The following is a 15,060-nucleotide window of genomic DNA, read 5'->3' as shown; positions in this document are numbered from 1 at the left end:
TTCGAATGCCAACAATTATAGAGGAATCTCTAAATTGCATTGCTTTGCGGCCGTGCCGCGTTAGTTTCTCAACTCTTACTAACTGTATCTCCCCCAACTCTATTTGTAAATGTTCAAGGATCTAAAAGGATCTGTATAGGATCTAATATTTCTACTCAGTACGTGAAAATACGTATGTGTCGGGAACGACACGAGTGAATGTCATTAGCTTGCATTTAGAGCCAGTCAAGTTTAATAAGTTTACGCTGTTTGTAAGTCCGACGTCTTTATATTGCAAGCAAAAAACTTTGGACAGGTAGTTTATAAATAATGTTAACAATGAGGGACCCAAATGGCTCCCTTGCGGAACGCCAAAAGTAACCCTGAAAATATAAGATAAAAGGGGACCACTTGCGTCCTGCCATTCGGATACTTTGAGATCCAAATAAAAAGATTAACTGGAAATCCAATTAAATCGGGTTTTCGAAGAAAGAGCGAATGGTTGACAGAAACAAAAAGGGTTAATAAAATAAGTATAGATTACATCTGTCTGAAAGTTATTATGCCCTTCAATATATCGTAAAAGTGCTCCAAAAGGTTAGTTTTGGTTGATCTTCGGTTAATAAATCCGTGTTGACATGGAGAAATAACTGATCTACAAAGGTTCTGCAAATGAAGACTAATTACGTTTTTGAAAATTTTGGGATGCCCATTTTAGAGAATTCCTCTAAATTTGTTTGGATCCGAATTGCTACCATTTTTAAGGAGAGTTAGAAAAAAAAAAATAATAATTCCTTTCAAATAAGGGAAAAGGTTTCTAGGGATAAGGTAAACAATTTTAGAAGGCGGTTGCACAGGGCGTCAGAAATTCCGACGGGACCTGGCGAATAAACTACAATACTATGACGCGATGAAGATCTTTAAGTAGAGAGCTTTCGCTTAAGCTTAGACTGAACATTTAGTTCAATTTGGGTATGACGCACGGCTTGAATAGTTTTTTAGTAAGTTGATTGAAAAAACTGCAAAAATTTATCGGCAATTGCCTGATCATTATTAGGAGTATATTTAAATGAAAGAGAGGAAGGATATGTTTTAGGTTTACGTCTTAAATATTGGGTTCCTTATCCTACCCATACCGAGTCTCTTCAGCACGGCGAAGTTTGATCGAGCCGTTAAATATGTGGAAAGGGTAGTTTAAGAACCAGTTCGTTTAAATTGAGCATACAGCCTAGACTTTATATTTTTGAGGCGACTCAAGTCTTTAGTAAACCAAGGTGTCTTATTCGAGAATGGATTCATGACTTCTAAAACATATTCACAGCATGAGCCATGTGAGTGCACATCCTGTCTTGCGAAAACAGAAGATTTTTTGGCTGGACTGTTATATTCTGTAAGTGAGTTCCAATGTCGAGAGTCACATAGAAAGTAGGATGATAGAGATGAAATAATCTCGCCAAGAGGAAATATAGCAGAAGAGAACCTTAAATTGTGCACCTTTTGTTTCATTTTTCGGCTCTGGTGTTGCCTTGGCTAAAAGCAATAACATCTTAAGTTTTTTGAGCAGGGGAGAGACGCAAAACAAATAATGTCTCGTAGGTGGAACTGCTATGAGGGCTTTTGGCATGGCAAATTGGTTATCTGCGGTTAAATTATAGGCCGGTAGTCCGAATTACCACTGTACTTTTTGCAAGATAAAGAAAGAGATAGAGACCCAACTAAAAATAAGAAGTGCAGCGGCACAGCGAGAGCGATTAAGTAAGCATGCTTAGGAATGTTAAGCTGCCACGACGGCAAGGAAGGCATAAAACGAAAATATGAAAAACGGAAAAGGAAATAAATTCAATTAAATAAACAAATAAGAACAGGTTGTACCGCTTGTAGTTGGGACTTGGCAAGCAGGCACTCCAGCGCCAGCTAGAGCGAAGCTAGGTGAGCGAGAAATGGAAAAGGAGAGTAACAAAGGAAAATGTCAAACTGCTGCGGGGCATTGGACCAGAAAATTTGTGTCGGTTTTGGTCTTTCCCATTTCGGCTTTCACTAGATCCAGAGGTGCGCGGCATCATTACACTGCAGTGTGTGCAAAGACCGCAAAGAAATAATATTGAGTGCATGACGGCGAACATCTGAAAGGTGTGCTTCCAAATACCTGTGAGCCCCGTGTGAGGGAGAAAAGGAATACCCTCTTTTCCGCTAACCAGCTCGAGGTGAGTCCTTAGTTGAAAAAGTTTTTTCTGACAGAACCTAAGTGTAAGCCAAAATAACCAAATAGGTGTCGGCAAAGAGAACCTTCAAAGGAATTATATTTAAAAAGGGCGAAACGAAATCCATTAGCATACGGGACTCGCGATCGGTTCAAGGGCATGCAATAAAGTCCTAGCGGTACTATCATCTTTCTTCATTCGTCCGCTTCTAATTTTGCATAAAATATCTTGTTTTTCTCACCATTTATATATGGCAAGACCCTAAGAAAAGGAACAAGACCACCCCCCTTGCCGACGAGCCACAGCCAGAGACCGTTTTTTCGTGTGCGCAATAACATATAGCGTGGGTATTTGATTTTAAATGTTTGTTACATTTATAATTATATAAATAACTATCATTATTTAAATAAATGTCACCCAGACGTAAAGCAACGTAATTCTACCTTTCTCTTGAAATATAAATAATCGTTTTATGCAGTATTGAGAGGAGGCTTTGAAGCCTGTCAGATAGTGCTTTAACTATTGCCTTTTGTTGTCGGAACTAATACGTGAACTTGGTAAACTGATTGTATGGGTTGAGGATTTGAAGACATAGCGACACCCTCTGGTGTATGGGTTAAACTTCTGTTATTTATAGCTAAAATGGTTTGACAATAAATGCTTACGTTAAAATAGTGTGTACAAAGTAATATGGGTTACGATGTCATCTCATCTTTTCCAAAAGAACGGAAGTGTTTTTTTTGCGGCCTTGCATAAACCACCGGGGTTTCAATTTAAATCTTCTATCCTGTGTTTTGCGTATGAATGCAATTGCGTCTGTATTCAATTGAGTTTATTTTTCAATTTTTATTGGGCTGCTGGTGCTTGCTTTTGTATTTTTTATTGCATGCCTTTTTGTGCCTTCTCCGGTGAGCCGTTGTCCGCGCCGTCGCGATAGCTAAACGTTCCAGAAAGCTTATACCCACATTCGCACGCTCTTTTTGTGCTGCTTGTCTTATCTTATCTGTCGCTCTCTTTCGCTTCTTTCCAAAAGTTTAAGTACAGTGGTAAGCCCCAATTATGAATTTTAAAATTGTCTGCTTTGCCACAACCTACAAAACACCCATTACTTCCGGTGAACATCGGCTACAGGCTGTGCGACAACATCTTGCATGCCAAGTGCATTGGCGTTGCAGCTCGGACGGTGGACGATGTTACAAAAAAAACATCGGCCTACTTTACTGCTGCGAGGCCTATTGCGAGGTGGAGAAGGAGATGTCCTTCATGCGGTAATCCAAGAGCGGTTTTAAGGACATATCGAGTTTTGGCAAAACTATTGCTATGTTCTTCACGCTAACTTCCTCACGCTGAAGTATTTATACCCTTGCAGATAGAACTTGAATGACTGGGAATTAATAGCAAATAAATTAACTATATTTATGTTTACAATGATAGTAATGCCTGCTCTCATTTCATTCACGTATATACATATATTTACATTTTTACATTCACAGTTTTCGTTTTCATCTATATCTATCGATTGTTTATATTGCACCTATATGATATAGTAGTCCGATTTTTATAAAATTTTACACAACATTTTAGAATATTATAAAATAGCTACATATATCCCAAGTGTAGTAGGCTAGCAGAGAGCCCAATCTATGTTAAGCCCATCTATGTTAAGCCAATGTATGTTAAGCCCATCTATGTTAAGCCAATCTATGTTAAGCCTATGTTAAGAGATGTTAAGATCATGTGAAACAGGAGAAGTAGAACATTCGGTTGCGTGGAGTGAAATAAAGAAGTATGAATTAAAACGCTAGGTTATACCTGCCACAAATTCAGAAGTGGGATAAATCTACGAAATGTACGAAATTAATTTAAACAGTGGCTATCAGTGTTGGGGCTGCCAACCCAAGGTGTTAAAGCTGAACTGATGGCGCGTATAGGGCAAATACCACCTGAGCAACGAGGTCAAATGCCAGAGGAGGAAGCCTGCCAGATAATTTTAGAGGATCAGACCAGCACCTCCAGCACCGGACCCCAACAGGTCAACACAGAGACGGGAAATGCAACCCAATCGTTGCAGGAAAGTGATGCCGAAAGTTTTCCAGACCACCGTGAACTTCTAGGAATCATCGCACAACTGCGGGCCACACTCGTTTCGCAGGAAAATGCGTTGCAACAAGCAGAAGCTCGTGGCGCCGCTCAGCAACAACAATTCGAAGAACTCAGCACCATTCAACGAATTCAAATGGAACAACGAGAGACGCGCGTCGCAATACAGGCGCGACAACAAGGCGCCGAAAGCCAGCAACAACAGCCAAGCTGCGGTACTGACGGCGCCCAGGAAGACAGACGCCATGCCGGGGCTAGATCACTCTCTTTTGCCAAGGAAGCGGCCATCGATTTCGAAGGCGACATTTGCGCTCGAAACTGGGTGGATCACCTCAGGAACCTCGGTCAGATTTACAATCTTGACGGCGACAGTCTGCGGATGTTGCTCGTCAACAAACTGAGAGGCAACGCACAACGCTGGCTGCATGCCAACCCTACACGAATGCTGGATTCGTTTGAACGGTTGTGCGAGCAACTGATCGTGGCTTTTGGTGAAACGGCGTCTAAAGCAGAGCGTCGTCGGAAATTTGAGCAACGCAAATGGAACAGGGATGAGCGTTTCACCATGTATTTTGAAGAGAAATTAATGATGTCCCAAACCATCAACATTGACACAGAGGAGCTACTCGAGCATCTTATCGACGGAATCCCAACGGCGAGCTTGCGTGATCAAGCCCGCATCCAGAGATTCGCTGATCCTGAGCAAATGCTGCTGGCATTTGCCAACGTGGGCCTTCCACAAGCCGGCAACTATGCTACGAAGAAGTCGACACCGGAGACGTCGGAGGCCAACAACTTGCGCTGTAGAAACTGCAACTCCAAGGGCCATTTTGCGAAGGACTGTCGCAAACCATCAAGGCAACCAGGATCCTGCTATGCTTGCGGTGAGATGGGCCATTTCGTACGAGAATGCCGCCAACGGAAAAGTAACAACGGCAGCAACGTTAACAACTACGTAAGAAGATTAAGAATTTTTTTTATTGATTTTACTGAACCCATTATTGCAAAATGCCTCATAGACTCAGGAAGCGCGATATCTTTCATTAAGCAATCCAAAATTCCATCTAAAGTATCATTGGAAAACGTGAACGAAATTTATCATGGTTTAAACAAGAGCGGACTTGAAATTTTTGGAAAAACTTTCTGTTACGTTTTAAAAGGAAAAATAAAAATTAAATTTGAAATTATTGTCGTCGCTAATGAGTCAATGATACACGATGCAATCCTAGGAAGGGATTTCATGGATCATTATGGTTTGAGCATAAATCTAGGCACCCTTGGTATTGACGGAGATTTTAATATTAGCAATGAAGGCACCTATGATTTGAACTCGCGTTCAGAGGAAAATCATCAACAAATAGCAACTGCCGTAGTACCCAATTGCGATTCCAGCGAAAATATTAATGGAAATGAAACTGTTCGAGAGAAACTATTGAGAAATGAAACTGTTAGAGAGAAACTATTGGGAAATGAAACTGTTAAAGAGCAACTGTTAGGAATTGAAACTGTTAAAGAGCAACTGTTAGGAGATGAAACTGTTAAAGAGCAACTGTTAGGAGATGAATCTGTTAAAGAGCAACTGTTAGGAGATGAAACTGTTAAAGAGCAACTGTTAGGAGATGAATCTGTTAAAGAGCAACTGTTAGGAGATGAAACTGTTAAAGAGCAACTGTTAGGAATTGAAACTGTTAAAGAGCAACTGTCAAGAATTAAAACTGTTAAAGAGCAACTGTCAAAAATTAAAACTATTAAAGAGCAACTGTTAGGAGATGAAGAGAAGATATTAGAAAATGAAACTGTCAAGGAAAAAGCGTTGATAAACTCAACTGTTATGGGAAAATTTTCGAAAAAGGAAACTAGTAGCGGAAAGAACATAGAAAGTGAACCACATGTAAGAAACATTCAAGACTTTGATGAGATGGCGCAGATTGAAAGAACAGACAACTTTGAAAACGAAATGTTGAACATAAACGTAGTCGATGATCAGTTTTTAGACTACAACTGTGGGTGTGATGTAAACTATGAAACAAAATGTAGATTTGTCCAAATGTTCGAAGAATTTTATGTCAAAGCAAAGAGACCAGATGCCCCTTTTACCAAATGCGAAATGAAAATTAGTTTAGACAATTCTAAACCTTTCAGTTGCTCACCCAGACTGCTTTCTTTTAGTGAGAAGGAGCAGCTTCAGAAGCTGCTGGACGAATATTTAGACATGGGCATAATAAGAAACAGTGATTCGGAATACGCTTCTCCTATTGTGCTGGTAAAGAAAAAAAACAGGAGATTTACGTTTATGCATCGACTATCGAAAATTGAACAAAGTTTTAATAAAGGACAATTATCCGTTGACTTTAATAGACGACCGACCTTTTAGACAAATTAGTGAATAAAAGTGTATTTTCAAAACTAGATTTAAAAAATGGATATTTCCACGTATTCGTTGGCGCAGATTCTATGAAATATACATCATTTGTCACTCCCCTTGGACAATTCGAATTTTTAAGGATGCCCATGGGCATCAAGAACGCATCAGCAGTATTCCAGCGCTTTGTAAATAAGATTTTTTTCGGATTTAATACGCGAAAATAAAGTCATCGTATATATGGATGGCATATTGATAGCCAGCGCAAACATGGAAGATCATTTAATCGTATTAAAAGAAGTGTTCATAAGACTGGTTAAGAACAAGTTAGAACTTTGTATGGCAAATGTGAGTTTATGCAATCCAGTATAAAGTACCTGGGATTTTTCATTGATAAAAACGGAATCAGAGCTGATGACAGGGGTATTGATGCTATTAAAAATTTTCCAATTCCTGAAAAAGTACACAACGTCCAAAGTTTTTTAGGTTTATGTTCCTACTTTAGAAGATTTATAAAAGATTTCTCTACGTTAGCTAAGCCACTTTACGATATTTAAAAAAAAGACAAGGATTTTTTTTTTGAAGAAAGAGAGCTAAATTGTTTTTTAAACCTTAAGAAAAAACTTATAGAGGCACCGGTTTTAGCCATTTATAATCACAAAGACGATGTTGAATTGCATTGCGATGCAAGTTCTATGGGCTTTGGTGCGGTATTGATGCAAAGAAAGGGAGATGGAAAACTCCATCCCGTGTTCTATTTTTCTAAGCGAAGCACTGAGACTGAAGCAAAGTATCACAGCTTTGAGCTGGAAACTCTGGCCATTATCTACGCCTTGCGTAGATTCCGAATCTATTTACAAGGCAGACATTTCAAAATAATAACCGATTGCAATTCTCTAACGCTTACTTTGAACAGAGTCGAACTAAATCCTAGAATCGCACGATGGGCACTTGAACTTCAAAATTATGATTAAGAACTCATCCATAGATCCGGGACAAAGATGCAACACGTAGATGCTTTGAGCGGATGTAACATTTTAGTAGTAGAAACCACTAGTTTTGAAGACAATCTCTTAATCTGTCAATCAAAAGATTTAAAAATACAAAAAATTAAAGAAGAACTAGAAAGAAGTCAGCACAAACTGTTCGAAATGAGAAATGGCGTTGTTTACAGGAAAACTAATGACGACCGTTTATTATTCTTCGTACCTGAAGAAATGGAAAGTCACGTTTTGCATAAATACCACAATGAGCTTGGACACATTGGCAGGGATAAAATGATAGAAGTGATTACGAGGGGTTATTGGTTTAAGAACATCAAAGAAAAATGCCAAAGTCACATAGAAAACTGCCTAAAATGTGTAGCATTTTCTCCAAACTCTGGAAAATCAGAAGGTTTCTTACATAGCATTCCAAAAGGGGATAAGCCTTTTGATTTGTTACACATCGACCATTATGGACCAGTTGCAGCAGGAAGAGCAAATAAACACATATTTTTAATAGTAGATGGATTCACGAAATTTGTTAGATTATATACGACAAAGACGACAAACACAAAAGAAGTTCTAAAAGCTTTAGCCGATTATTTCAGGTCGTATAGCAAACCGAAATGTATAGTCTCTGATAGAGGCAGTTGTTTCACATCTATTGAATTCGCACAATTTGCAACGGAAACAATATTAAACATTTGAAGATAGCCACAGGTTCCCCACAAGCAAATGGACAAGTGGAACGCATAAACAGGACCATAGGACCAATGATAGCAAAGTTAACTGAACCTGAAAATGGAATACAATGGGATAATGTAATAGAGCAAGTTGAATTTACACTCAATAACACTATACACCGAAGTATTAAACAAGTTCCTAGCGAGATGCTCTTCGGCGTAGAGCAAAAAAGTCAAATTATTGATGAGCTCAGGGAGAGATTGGAAGAAATCAACGATACAACACAGGTAGAAAGTTTAGAGGAAATCAGAAAACTAGCTGTAGATAATCAAAATCGGGCACAGGCGTATAACGAAACATATTATGATAAAACAAGGAAAAAGCCAAAGGATTATGCTATAGGAGATTATGTAATGGTTAAAAATTTTGACAGTACTACGGGAGTTGCTAGGAAGTTAATCCCAAAGAATAAGGGACCGTATGTAATAGCTAAAGTGCTTCGTAATGACAGGTTTTTGTTAAAGGATGTTGAAGGTTTTCAAGTTTCTCGGAATCCATACAGGGGTGTTTGGAGTGCTCAAAACATAAAACCTTGGATTGGAAAACGAACGAAGTCATAAAGAAACCATTATTCGATAAACTTACTTTAAACTTACTTAAAGAAAAAATGTTTATCTCAAAAGAAACCTGAATCAGGGGATCCAGATAGTCAGGATGGCCGAATTGTAGTAGGCTAGCAGAGTGCCCAATCTATGTTAAGCCCATCTATGTTAAGCCAATGTATGTTAAGCCCATCTATGTTAAGTCAATGTATGTCAAGCCAATATATGTTAAGCCTATGTTAAGAGATGTTAAGATCATGTGAAACAAGAGAAGTAGAACATTCGGTTGCGTGGAGTGAAATAAAGAAGTATGAATTAAAACGCTCGGTTATACCTGCCACACAAGTTTGATCTGTAAAAAGCTGAAAAAGTTATAATTTTTAATTGTATTAATTTCTCGATCGTTCCGTTGACAGCTATATGATATAGTCATCCGATCCGGGCCGTTCCGACATATGAGAAACTAGTTTGCGTTAGTAGAAACGGACAGACGAACAGATGGACAGACGGGCAGATAGACATGGCTAGATCGACTCGTCTGTTGATGCTGATGAAGAATATATATACTTTATCTGATCGGAGGTGACTCCTTCACTGCGTTGCAAACTTATGACTAAAATTATTATACCCTGCAAGAGTATAAAAATCAAGGCTGTATTCTAAATTTAAAATGACCGATTCTCAAGCTGTCATTTCCTCTTATTTGTCAACTCGGTCAAACTTAACGAGCTGAACGCGTAGTATTGTAAAAACTATGTTTTCATTTAAAAATACTACAACAAATAATGATCAGTCAGTTGCCAATATATTTTCACAGTTTTTTCTTTCTTGGACGTTGATGCACTAAGGTCAGTACATTCAAGTGGCCCGTATGACACCAGGCACGGGCCTGTTTGGGTTAGGTGTTAGTAGGCGCGATGAAGAATATAGGACAGAATACGAGGAAAATTGACTACCGGCGTGCTGCCAGATTGTTAGCTTGCATGCTTACTAAGTGTGTTAGTATTAAAGATTTTAATTTGGGAAGGGTATCTACGTTAGAGATTAGTGTGTACAAATCATTATAATTTGCACATAGCACTCTAAAAGGTTCATGCAGTTCAAAGGAGGTTCTACAGTGGCGCAACACTAATTGGATATAGGATCTAGTAGTTCTACATGGTACATGGAAATTAAGCTGACTCAACAAGTCAGCACTTTCCACATCACCATGTATAAAGTTAAAAATAAAGGTTATCCCTAGCATCGTTCTACGATTGGCTAAGGACGGCAACTTTATTAATAGGAGTCTACTAGAGTAGGAAGGTAATCTTTGGTTTGCATCCCAATTTAAACCGCGTATAGCGAAAAGTAAAAAGTTCTTTTGAACCGACTCAATGCGTTTACTATGGACGCCGTACTGAGGGCTCCAAATGCAGCATCCATATTCTAGGATAGGACGAACTACGGAAGTATATAAGGATTTAGTAACATAGGGGTCATTGAATTCCTTCGACCACCGTTTAATAAATCCAAGCACACCCCTGGCTCTATTCACCATAGACGAAATATGATCAATAAAGTCAAGTTTTGGGTCCAAGCGGACGCCCAAATCGTCAACAAAATTAATTCTTTCCAAATAGCAGCAGTTCAGCGTGTAAGTAGCAAGCTTAGGAACGACACGTGAGAATGTCATTAGCTTGCATTTCGAGTCATTTAAGTTTAATAAGTTTACACGGCACCAAGTTTGAAAATTATTAAGATCTGTTTGTAAATCCGACTGGCAGGCAACGTCATTGTATTGCACGCAAAGCTTGACGTCATCCGCGTACATAAGTACTCTGGAGTTAGTCAAGACTTTGGGCAGGTCATTTATAAATAATGTAAACAATAAGGGTCCCAAATGGCTTCGTTGCGTGACGGCAGATGTAACCCTTAGAACATTGAATAAATTATTCTTAAAGAGGACCTTTTGCGTCCTGCCATTCAAATAACTTGAGAGCCAATTAAGAAGATCACTTGAAAAACCCATTACATCGAGTTTTCTAACGAGGAGAGAATGGTTAACAGAGTCAAATGCTTTACTGAAATCAGTATAGATTACATCTGTCTGACAATTATTATGGAAGCCCTTTATAATATAGGAAGAGAGCTCCAAAAGATTTGTTGTTGTTGATCTTCGCTTCATAAAACCATGTTGACATGGAGAAATAACCAATCTACAAAGGTGCTGTAAATGAGGGGTGATAATATTTTCAAATAATTTAGGGATGGCCGACAACTTAGAGATTCCTCTATAATTGCTGGCATCCAATTAGCTACCTTTTTTGTGGAGAGGAATAATAAACGATTCCTTCCAAATAATGGGAAAGTGGGAGGTTTCCAAGGACAAGGTAAACAATTTCAGAAGGGGATAGCACAGGGCATCGGCACAATACCTGAGCACACAGCCAGGAATTCCGTCGGGACCTGGCGAATAAACTGGCTTGACACGATGAAGATCTAAAAGGAGAGAGCTTTCGTTTAGGCTAAGTTTGATTTGGGTATGTCGTAGGAATAGGTCTGGTGTAGATACGAAGAGCTAGAATAGGTTGTTTGAAAAAACTGCGAAAATAGATCGGCTATTGCCTGATCATTATTTGCATTAGATAGTATTTTCAAATGAAAGCGAGGAAGGATTTGTTTTAGGCTTACGTTTAGTGTTAACGAAATTATAAAACTGTTTTGGGTCCTGTGAGAACTGGGCCCTACAACGAGTTAAATAATTTTTAAAACACTGCGCGTTCAGCACGGTAAAGTTTGACCGAGCTGATAAATAAGATGAAAGGGCAGATTGAGAACCGGTGATTTTAAATTTAGCATACAGTCTAGATTTTTTATTTTTAAGTCGGCTCAACTCTTTAGTAAACCACTGCGGCTTATTCGAGCTTGGCGGATAATATAACGGAACACATTCAGTAAAAAATGAATTCATGGCACTGTAAAAAATATCCACGGCAACAGCCATGTCAGTGCACATGTATAGATCAGACCAATTGAACTCGTTTATAAAATTATTCAGCCGTTCAAAGTCCGTTTTGCGAAAACATAGGACTTTATTGGCTGGACGGTCAGAAATATTCTGTACGTCACACCCAATATCAAGAGTCACATCGAAAGTTGGATGATAAGGATCTTCGGGCTGCGTCAGAGGCGCCACCCTTGCTAAACTGACTCTCGCAGGATCAGAGACGAAGCAAAGATCGAGCAAGCGTTGTAAGGAATTTCGAACATGGTTGACTTGAGACAGCGAAATGTCAAACAAGCCAGCGATAAAGTCATGTTGTGTAGGTGTATGGAGAGTATTGGTGGAATTATTTGAGCACCAAATAGCACCAGGGATATTAAAATCTCCTAGAACTACCAACTGGTCTCTATCCAAAAGTCTACTGGAAACCATCTGAATAGCGGAAAGGTGATTCCAATAAATAGGAAGTTCCGACAGTGGAGGTATGTAGGAACAGGTAATAAAAATGGAGCTACCTTTGATAGATAGCTTCACACAGAGGAATTCAACATCGTTGCATTCCTCGAAGGTTAATATTTCTGACGTGAGTGAGGAGTCCACCGCTATAAGAACTCCACCCCAGCGTCTGATAGGGCGATCTAGCCGATATACCGTGAACACAGCTGGAAAAACTTCGGAGCTCAGAATCTCCGGCTTTAACCAGGTTTCTGTGAGCACAATAACCTGAGATACAAACGAAAGGCTATCAGAATACAAGTTAGGAAGCTTACTACGTAAGCCTCTTGCATTCTGATAGGAAATACCTAGGGAGTGGGTTAGTTTTTTGGATCGGGATTGGAAGTCGATCGATCAGCGGATTCAAATTCTTCGGATGCAAATCAGACTTATTTCTACGTCATTGCCAAACCCAACTTACATTTTTTTTAACTTTTCAGTCCTAGTTTGAACGAAAGCTTTCTTCTTTTGGATCTTCATCGAGTTAAGCCAGTTTATTAGCCGACGCCCCGTGATATTACCTTATAAAATTGTTTACCTTATCATTAGACAAATTCTACTTTCCCCTTATTTGGAAGGAATGGTTTATTATTCCTCTCAACGTATGGTAGCAATTGTAAAGGAATTTCTTATTTGTCGGCTATCCCAAAACTATTCAAAAGCATAATTACTCCTCATTTGCAGCTCGAATGTAGATCAGCTTTTTCCCCTGTCAACATGGTTTTATTTAACTAAGATCAAGATAGTTCACGTCAGAAGCTGCTTCGGGGTGGCGGCTGCGCCGCCTCTGTCCACCGAGCTTCCAAGTGCTTGGCCGCTCTGGCACTCCCGCAGGTTGGCCCTTCGCGCACTGCTCATCGGGCTACTCTACGTGCGGGAGCTATTTGTCACTATTTTTCTCGTTTTTGCTGAAGGTCTTCAACACTGAGCCGAACATTAAACTTCGGTCGCATTGCTTCAAGACTTATTGTTTTTCTTCGTGTCAACACAAAGTCAAAGTTTTCTTGACACAACGGCAGTTGAGAATTGTATATTTCTCTGCGTTCCGATTGTCAAAAATTTCCATCCGTGTCCGTTTTGTGTGTGACTTCTCGCCGTTTCTTTCGGTTTTCCATTGTTCATCTATTTGACAACGGTCGAGGCCTATATATGTGCAGCCACATACACACAGGCATTCTTAAATTGTGCACATGTTTCAATACAGAAAAATTCTCCGCGTACAGTAAAATTGACGCTGTACTCCACCGCTTCAACCTAGCCTCCGCAGCGGCCGTGTTGTTGTTGTTTTTGCCGTTTCGTTCTTTGGGTCCCTGACATAGGCACCGCTTGCATAACCCAGTGAGCTTTTTCTCCGCGGCCAAAAACGGAAGTTTTTTAATTCCACCTTTTCGGCGCTGAAATAGTTAAACATCTTCGGCTGTTAACTTTTTAAGATAACAAATAGTTTAACATTCGCCACTGGATCCAAAATTTGAATTTAAGACCGAACGGAAGCGACCACGATTATTTTTCCCAATTTTTTCAACTTAGCCGCCGCAGTGGCATCCGCACTGGTTTGCTGATCTCATAACCCACTGAGGTTTTTTCTCCCGGACAGAAGACATAGGTTTATTCCACTATTTCGGCTCCTTTGTAAATAAATTGCACAAAAGAAATATATATAAGCAAACCTCCACGTCCGAGCTATGCAAATCCATATTTATATATTTTAAAATAAAAAACTAATTTTTAAATTTTTTACTAAAAATTTAGTCCCGTGGAAAATCGCAAGGAAAGCCGCTCCGACCTTCTTTCCGTGTCTGCTGATAGTACGCGACAGTGCTTGAATCCAATTACAACGATTGTTACTCCGTGTATTAGAGATGTGTTTCCCAACTTGAAGTAGTAACTGAGAAGGGCGCCTTCCAGTCCACTCCGACTTCCGACAATTTTCAACCATCCTCTTCTGCGGGTTGTCGTCTGCCAATGGTGGACACCGAAGTTTTCGCTGGTAACTATCTTTGGTGGCCCACGTTCAGAGACCTTTTCACTGCGATATATATTTACAACTCGTATCTCACCCCGATGGAGAAAATGTTCCACCTACTATCCAAAACTAGTGGCGCTCCTCACGCCATTGTTTCCGAGCTCCCGCTCACCAATGAGGAGTTCGTCTCAGCTTCACGAAGCCTCGGCGGCTCTTGGTCAACAGCTAGTTGATAATCCTTTTCAACATCCAAGCTATCCCCCTAAAGTCCGGAGTCGCTTTGAAAGAACTGCAAGGCACCATCCAAAGCTGTCTGAACGCCTTAGAGATGTTGAGGCTTGTGACTCTCTCCTCGTGTATATGATTTCCTCCAAGCTTCCAAAGCTCACGCCTTCCATGTGGGAGCAATAATAAGGACAACATTCCAACTTGTAACGAGCTAGACGCGTTTCTGACCGGACGCCATCGTACGCTGGAGGACATCGACGACGTCACGCCTTCGGGCTTAGGGCATTTTCAGGCAAGGTCGGCGACTACGGGTGCCCCAGAGCCCCGCCTTCATTCTTCCGATTTCAGGGTGACTCCTGCACCCAGAAGGTGTGACCTGTGTTCAATGAAAAACAACCCCCTGTGTTTATGCCCCCGTTTCCTCAAAATAAATATCAAATACCGTCCGAAGAAAGCGACTCTGCTTGAATTGTT

The 15,060-nt window shown here is 39.9% G+C and overlaps 1 protein-coding gene across 1 annotated transcript in view; it reads left to right on the top strand.

Moving 5' to 3' along the window:
• The window catches only part of DIP-lambda (Dpr-interacting protein lambda), a 105,449-nt gene that overhangs the window by 61,173 nt on the left and 29,216 nt on the right, over nt 1-15,060 (top strand). The gene's annotated exons all lie outside the window — the stretch shown is intronic.

Source organism: Drosophila serrata, unplaced genomic scaffold (assembly GCF_035046125.1).
Source record: "Drosophila serrata isolate PLE 108 unplaced genomic scaffold, ASM3504612v1 contig_339, whole genome shotgun sequence".
Lineage (NCBI taxonomy): Eukaryota > Metazoa > Arthropoda > Insecta > Diptera > Drosophilidae > Drosophila > Drosophila serrata.
The sequence above is the reverse complement of the archived record's forward strand: the minus strand, read 5'-3'. Positions and strand labels throughout refer to the sequence as shown.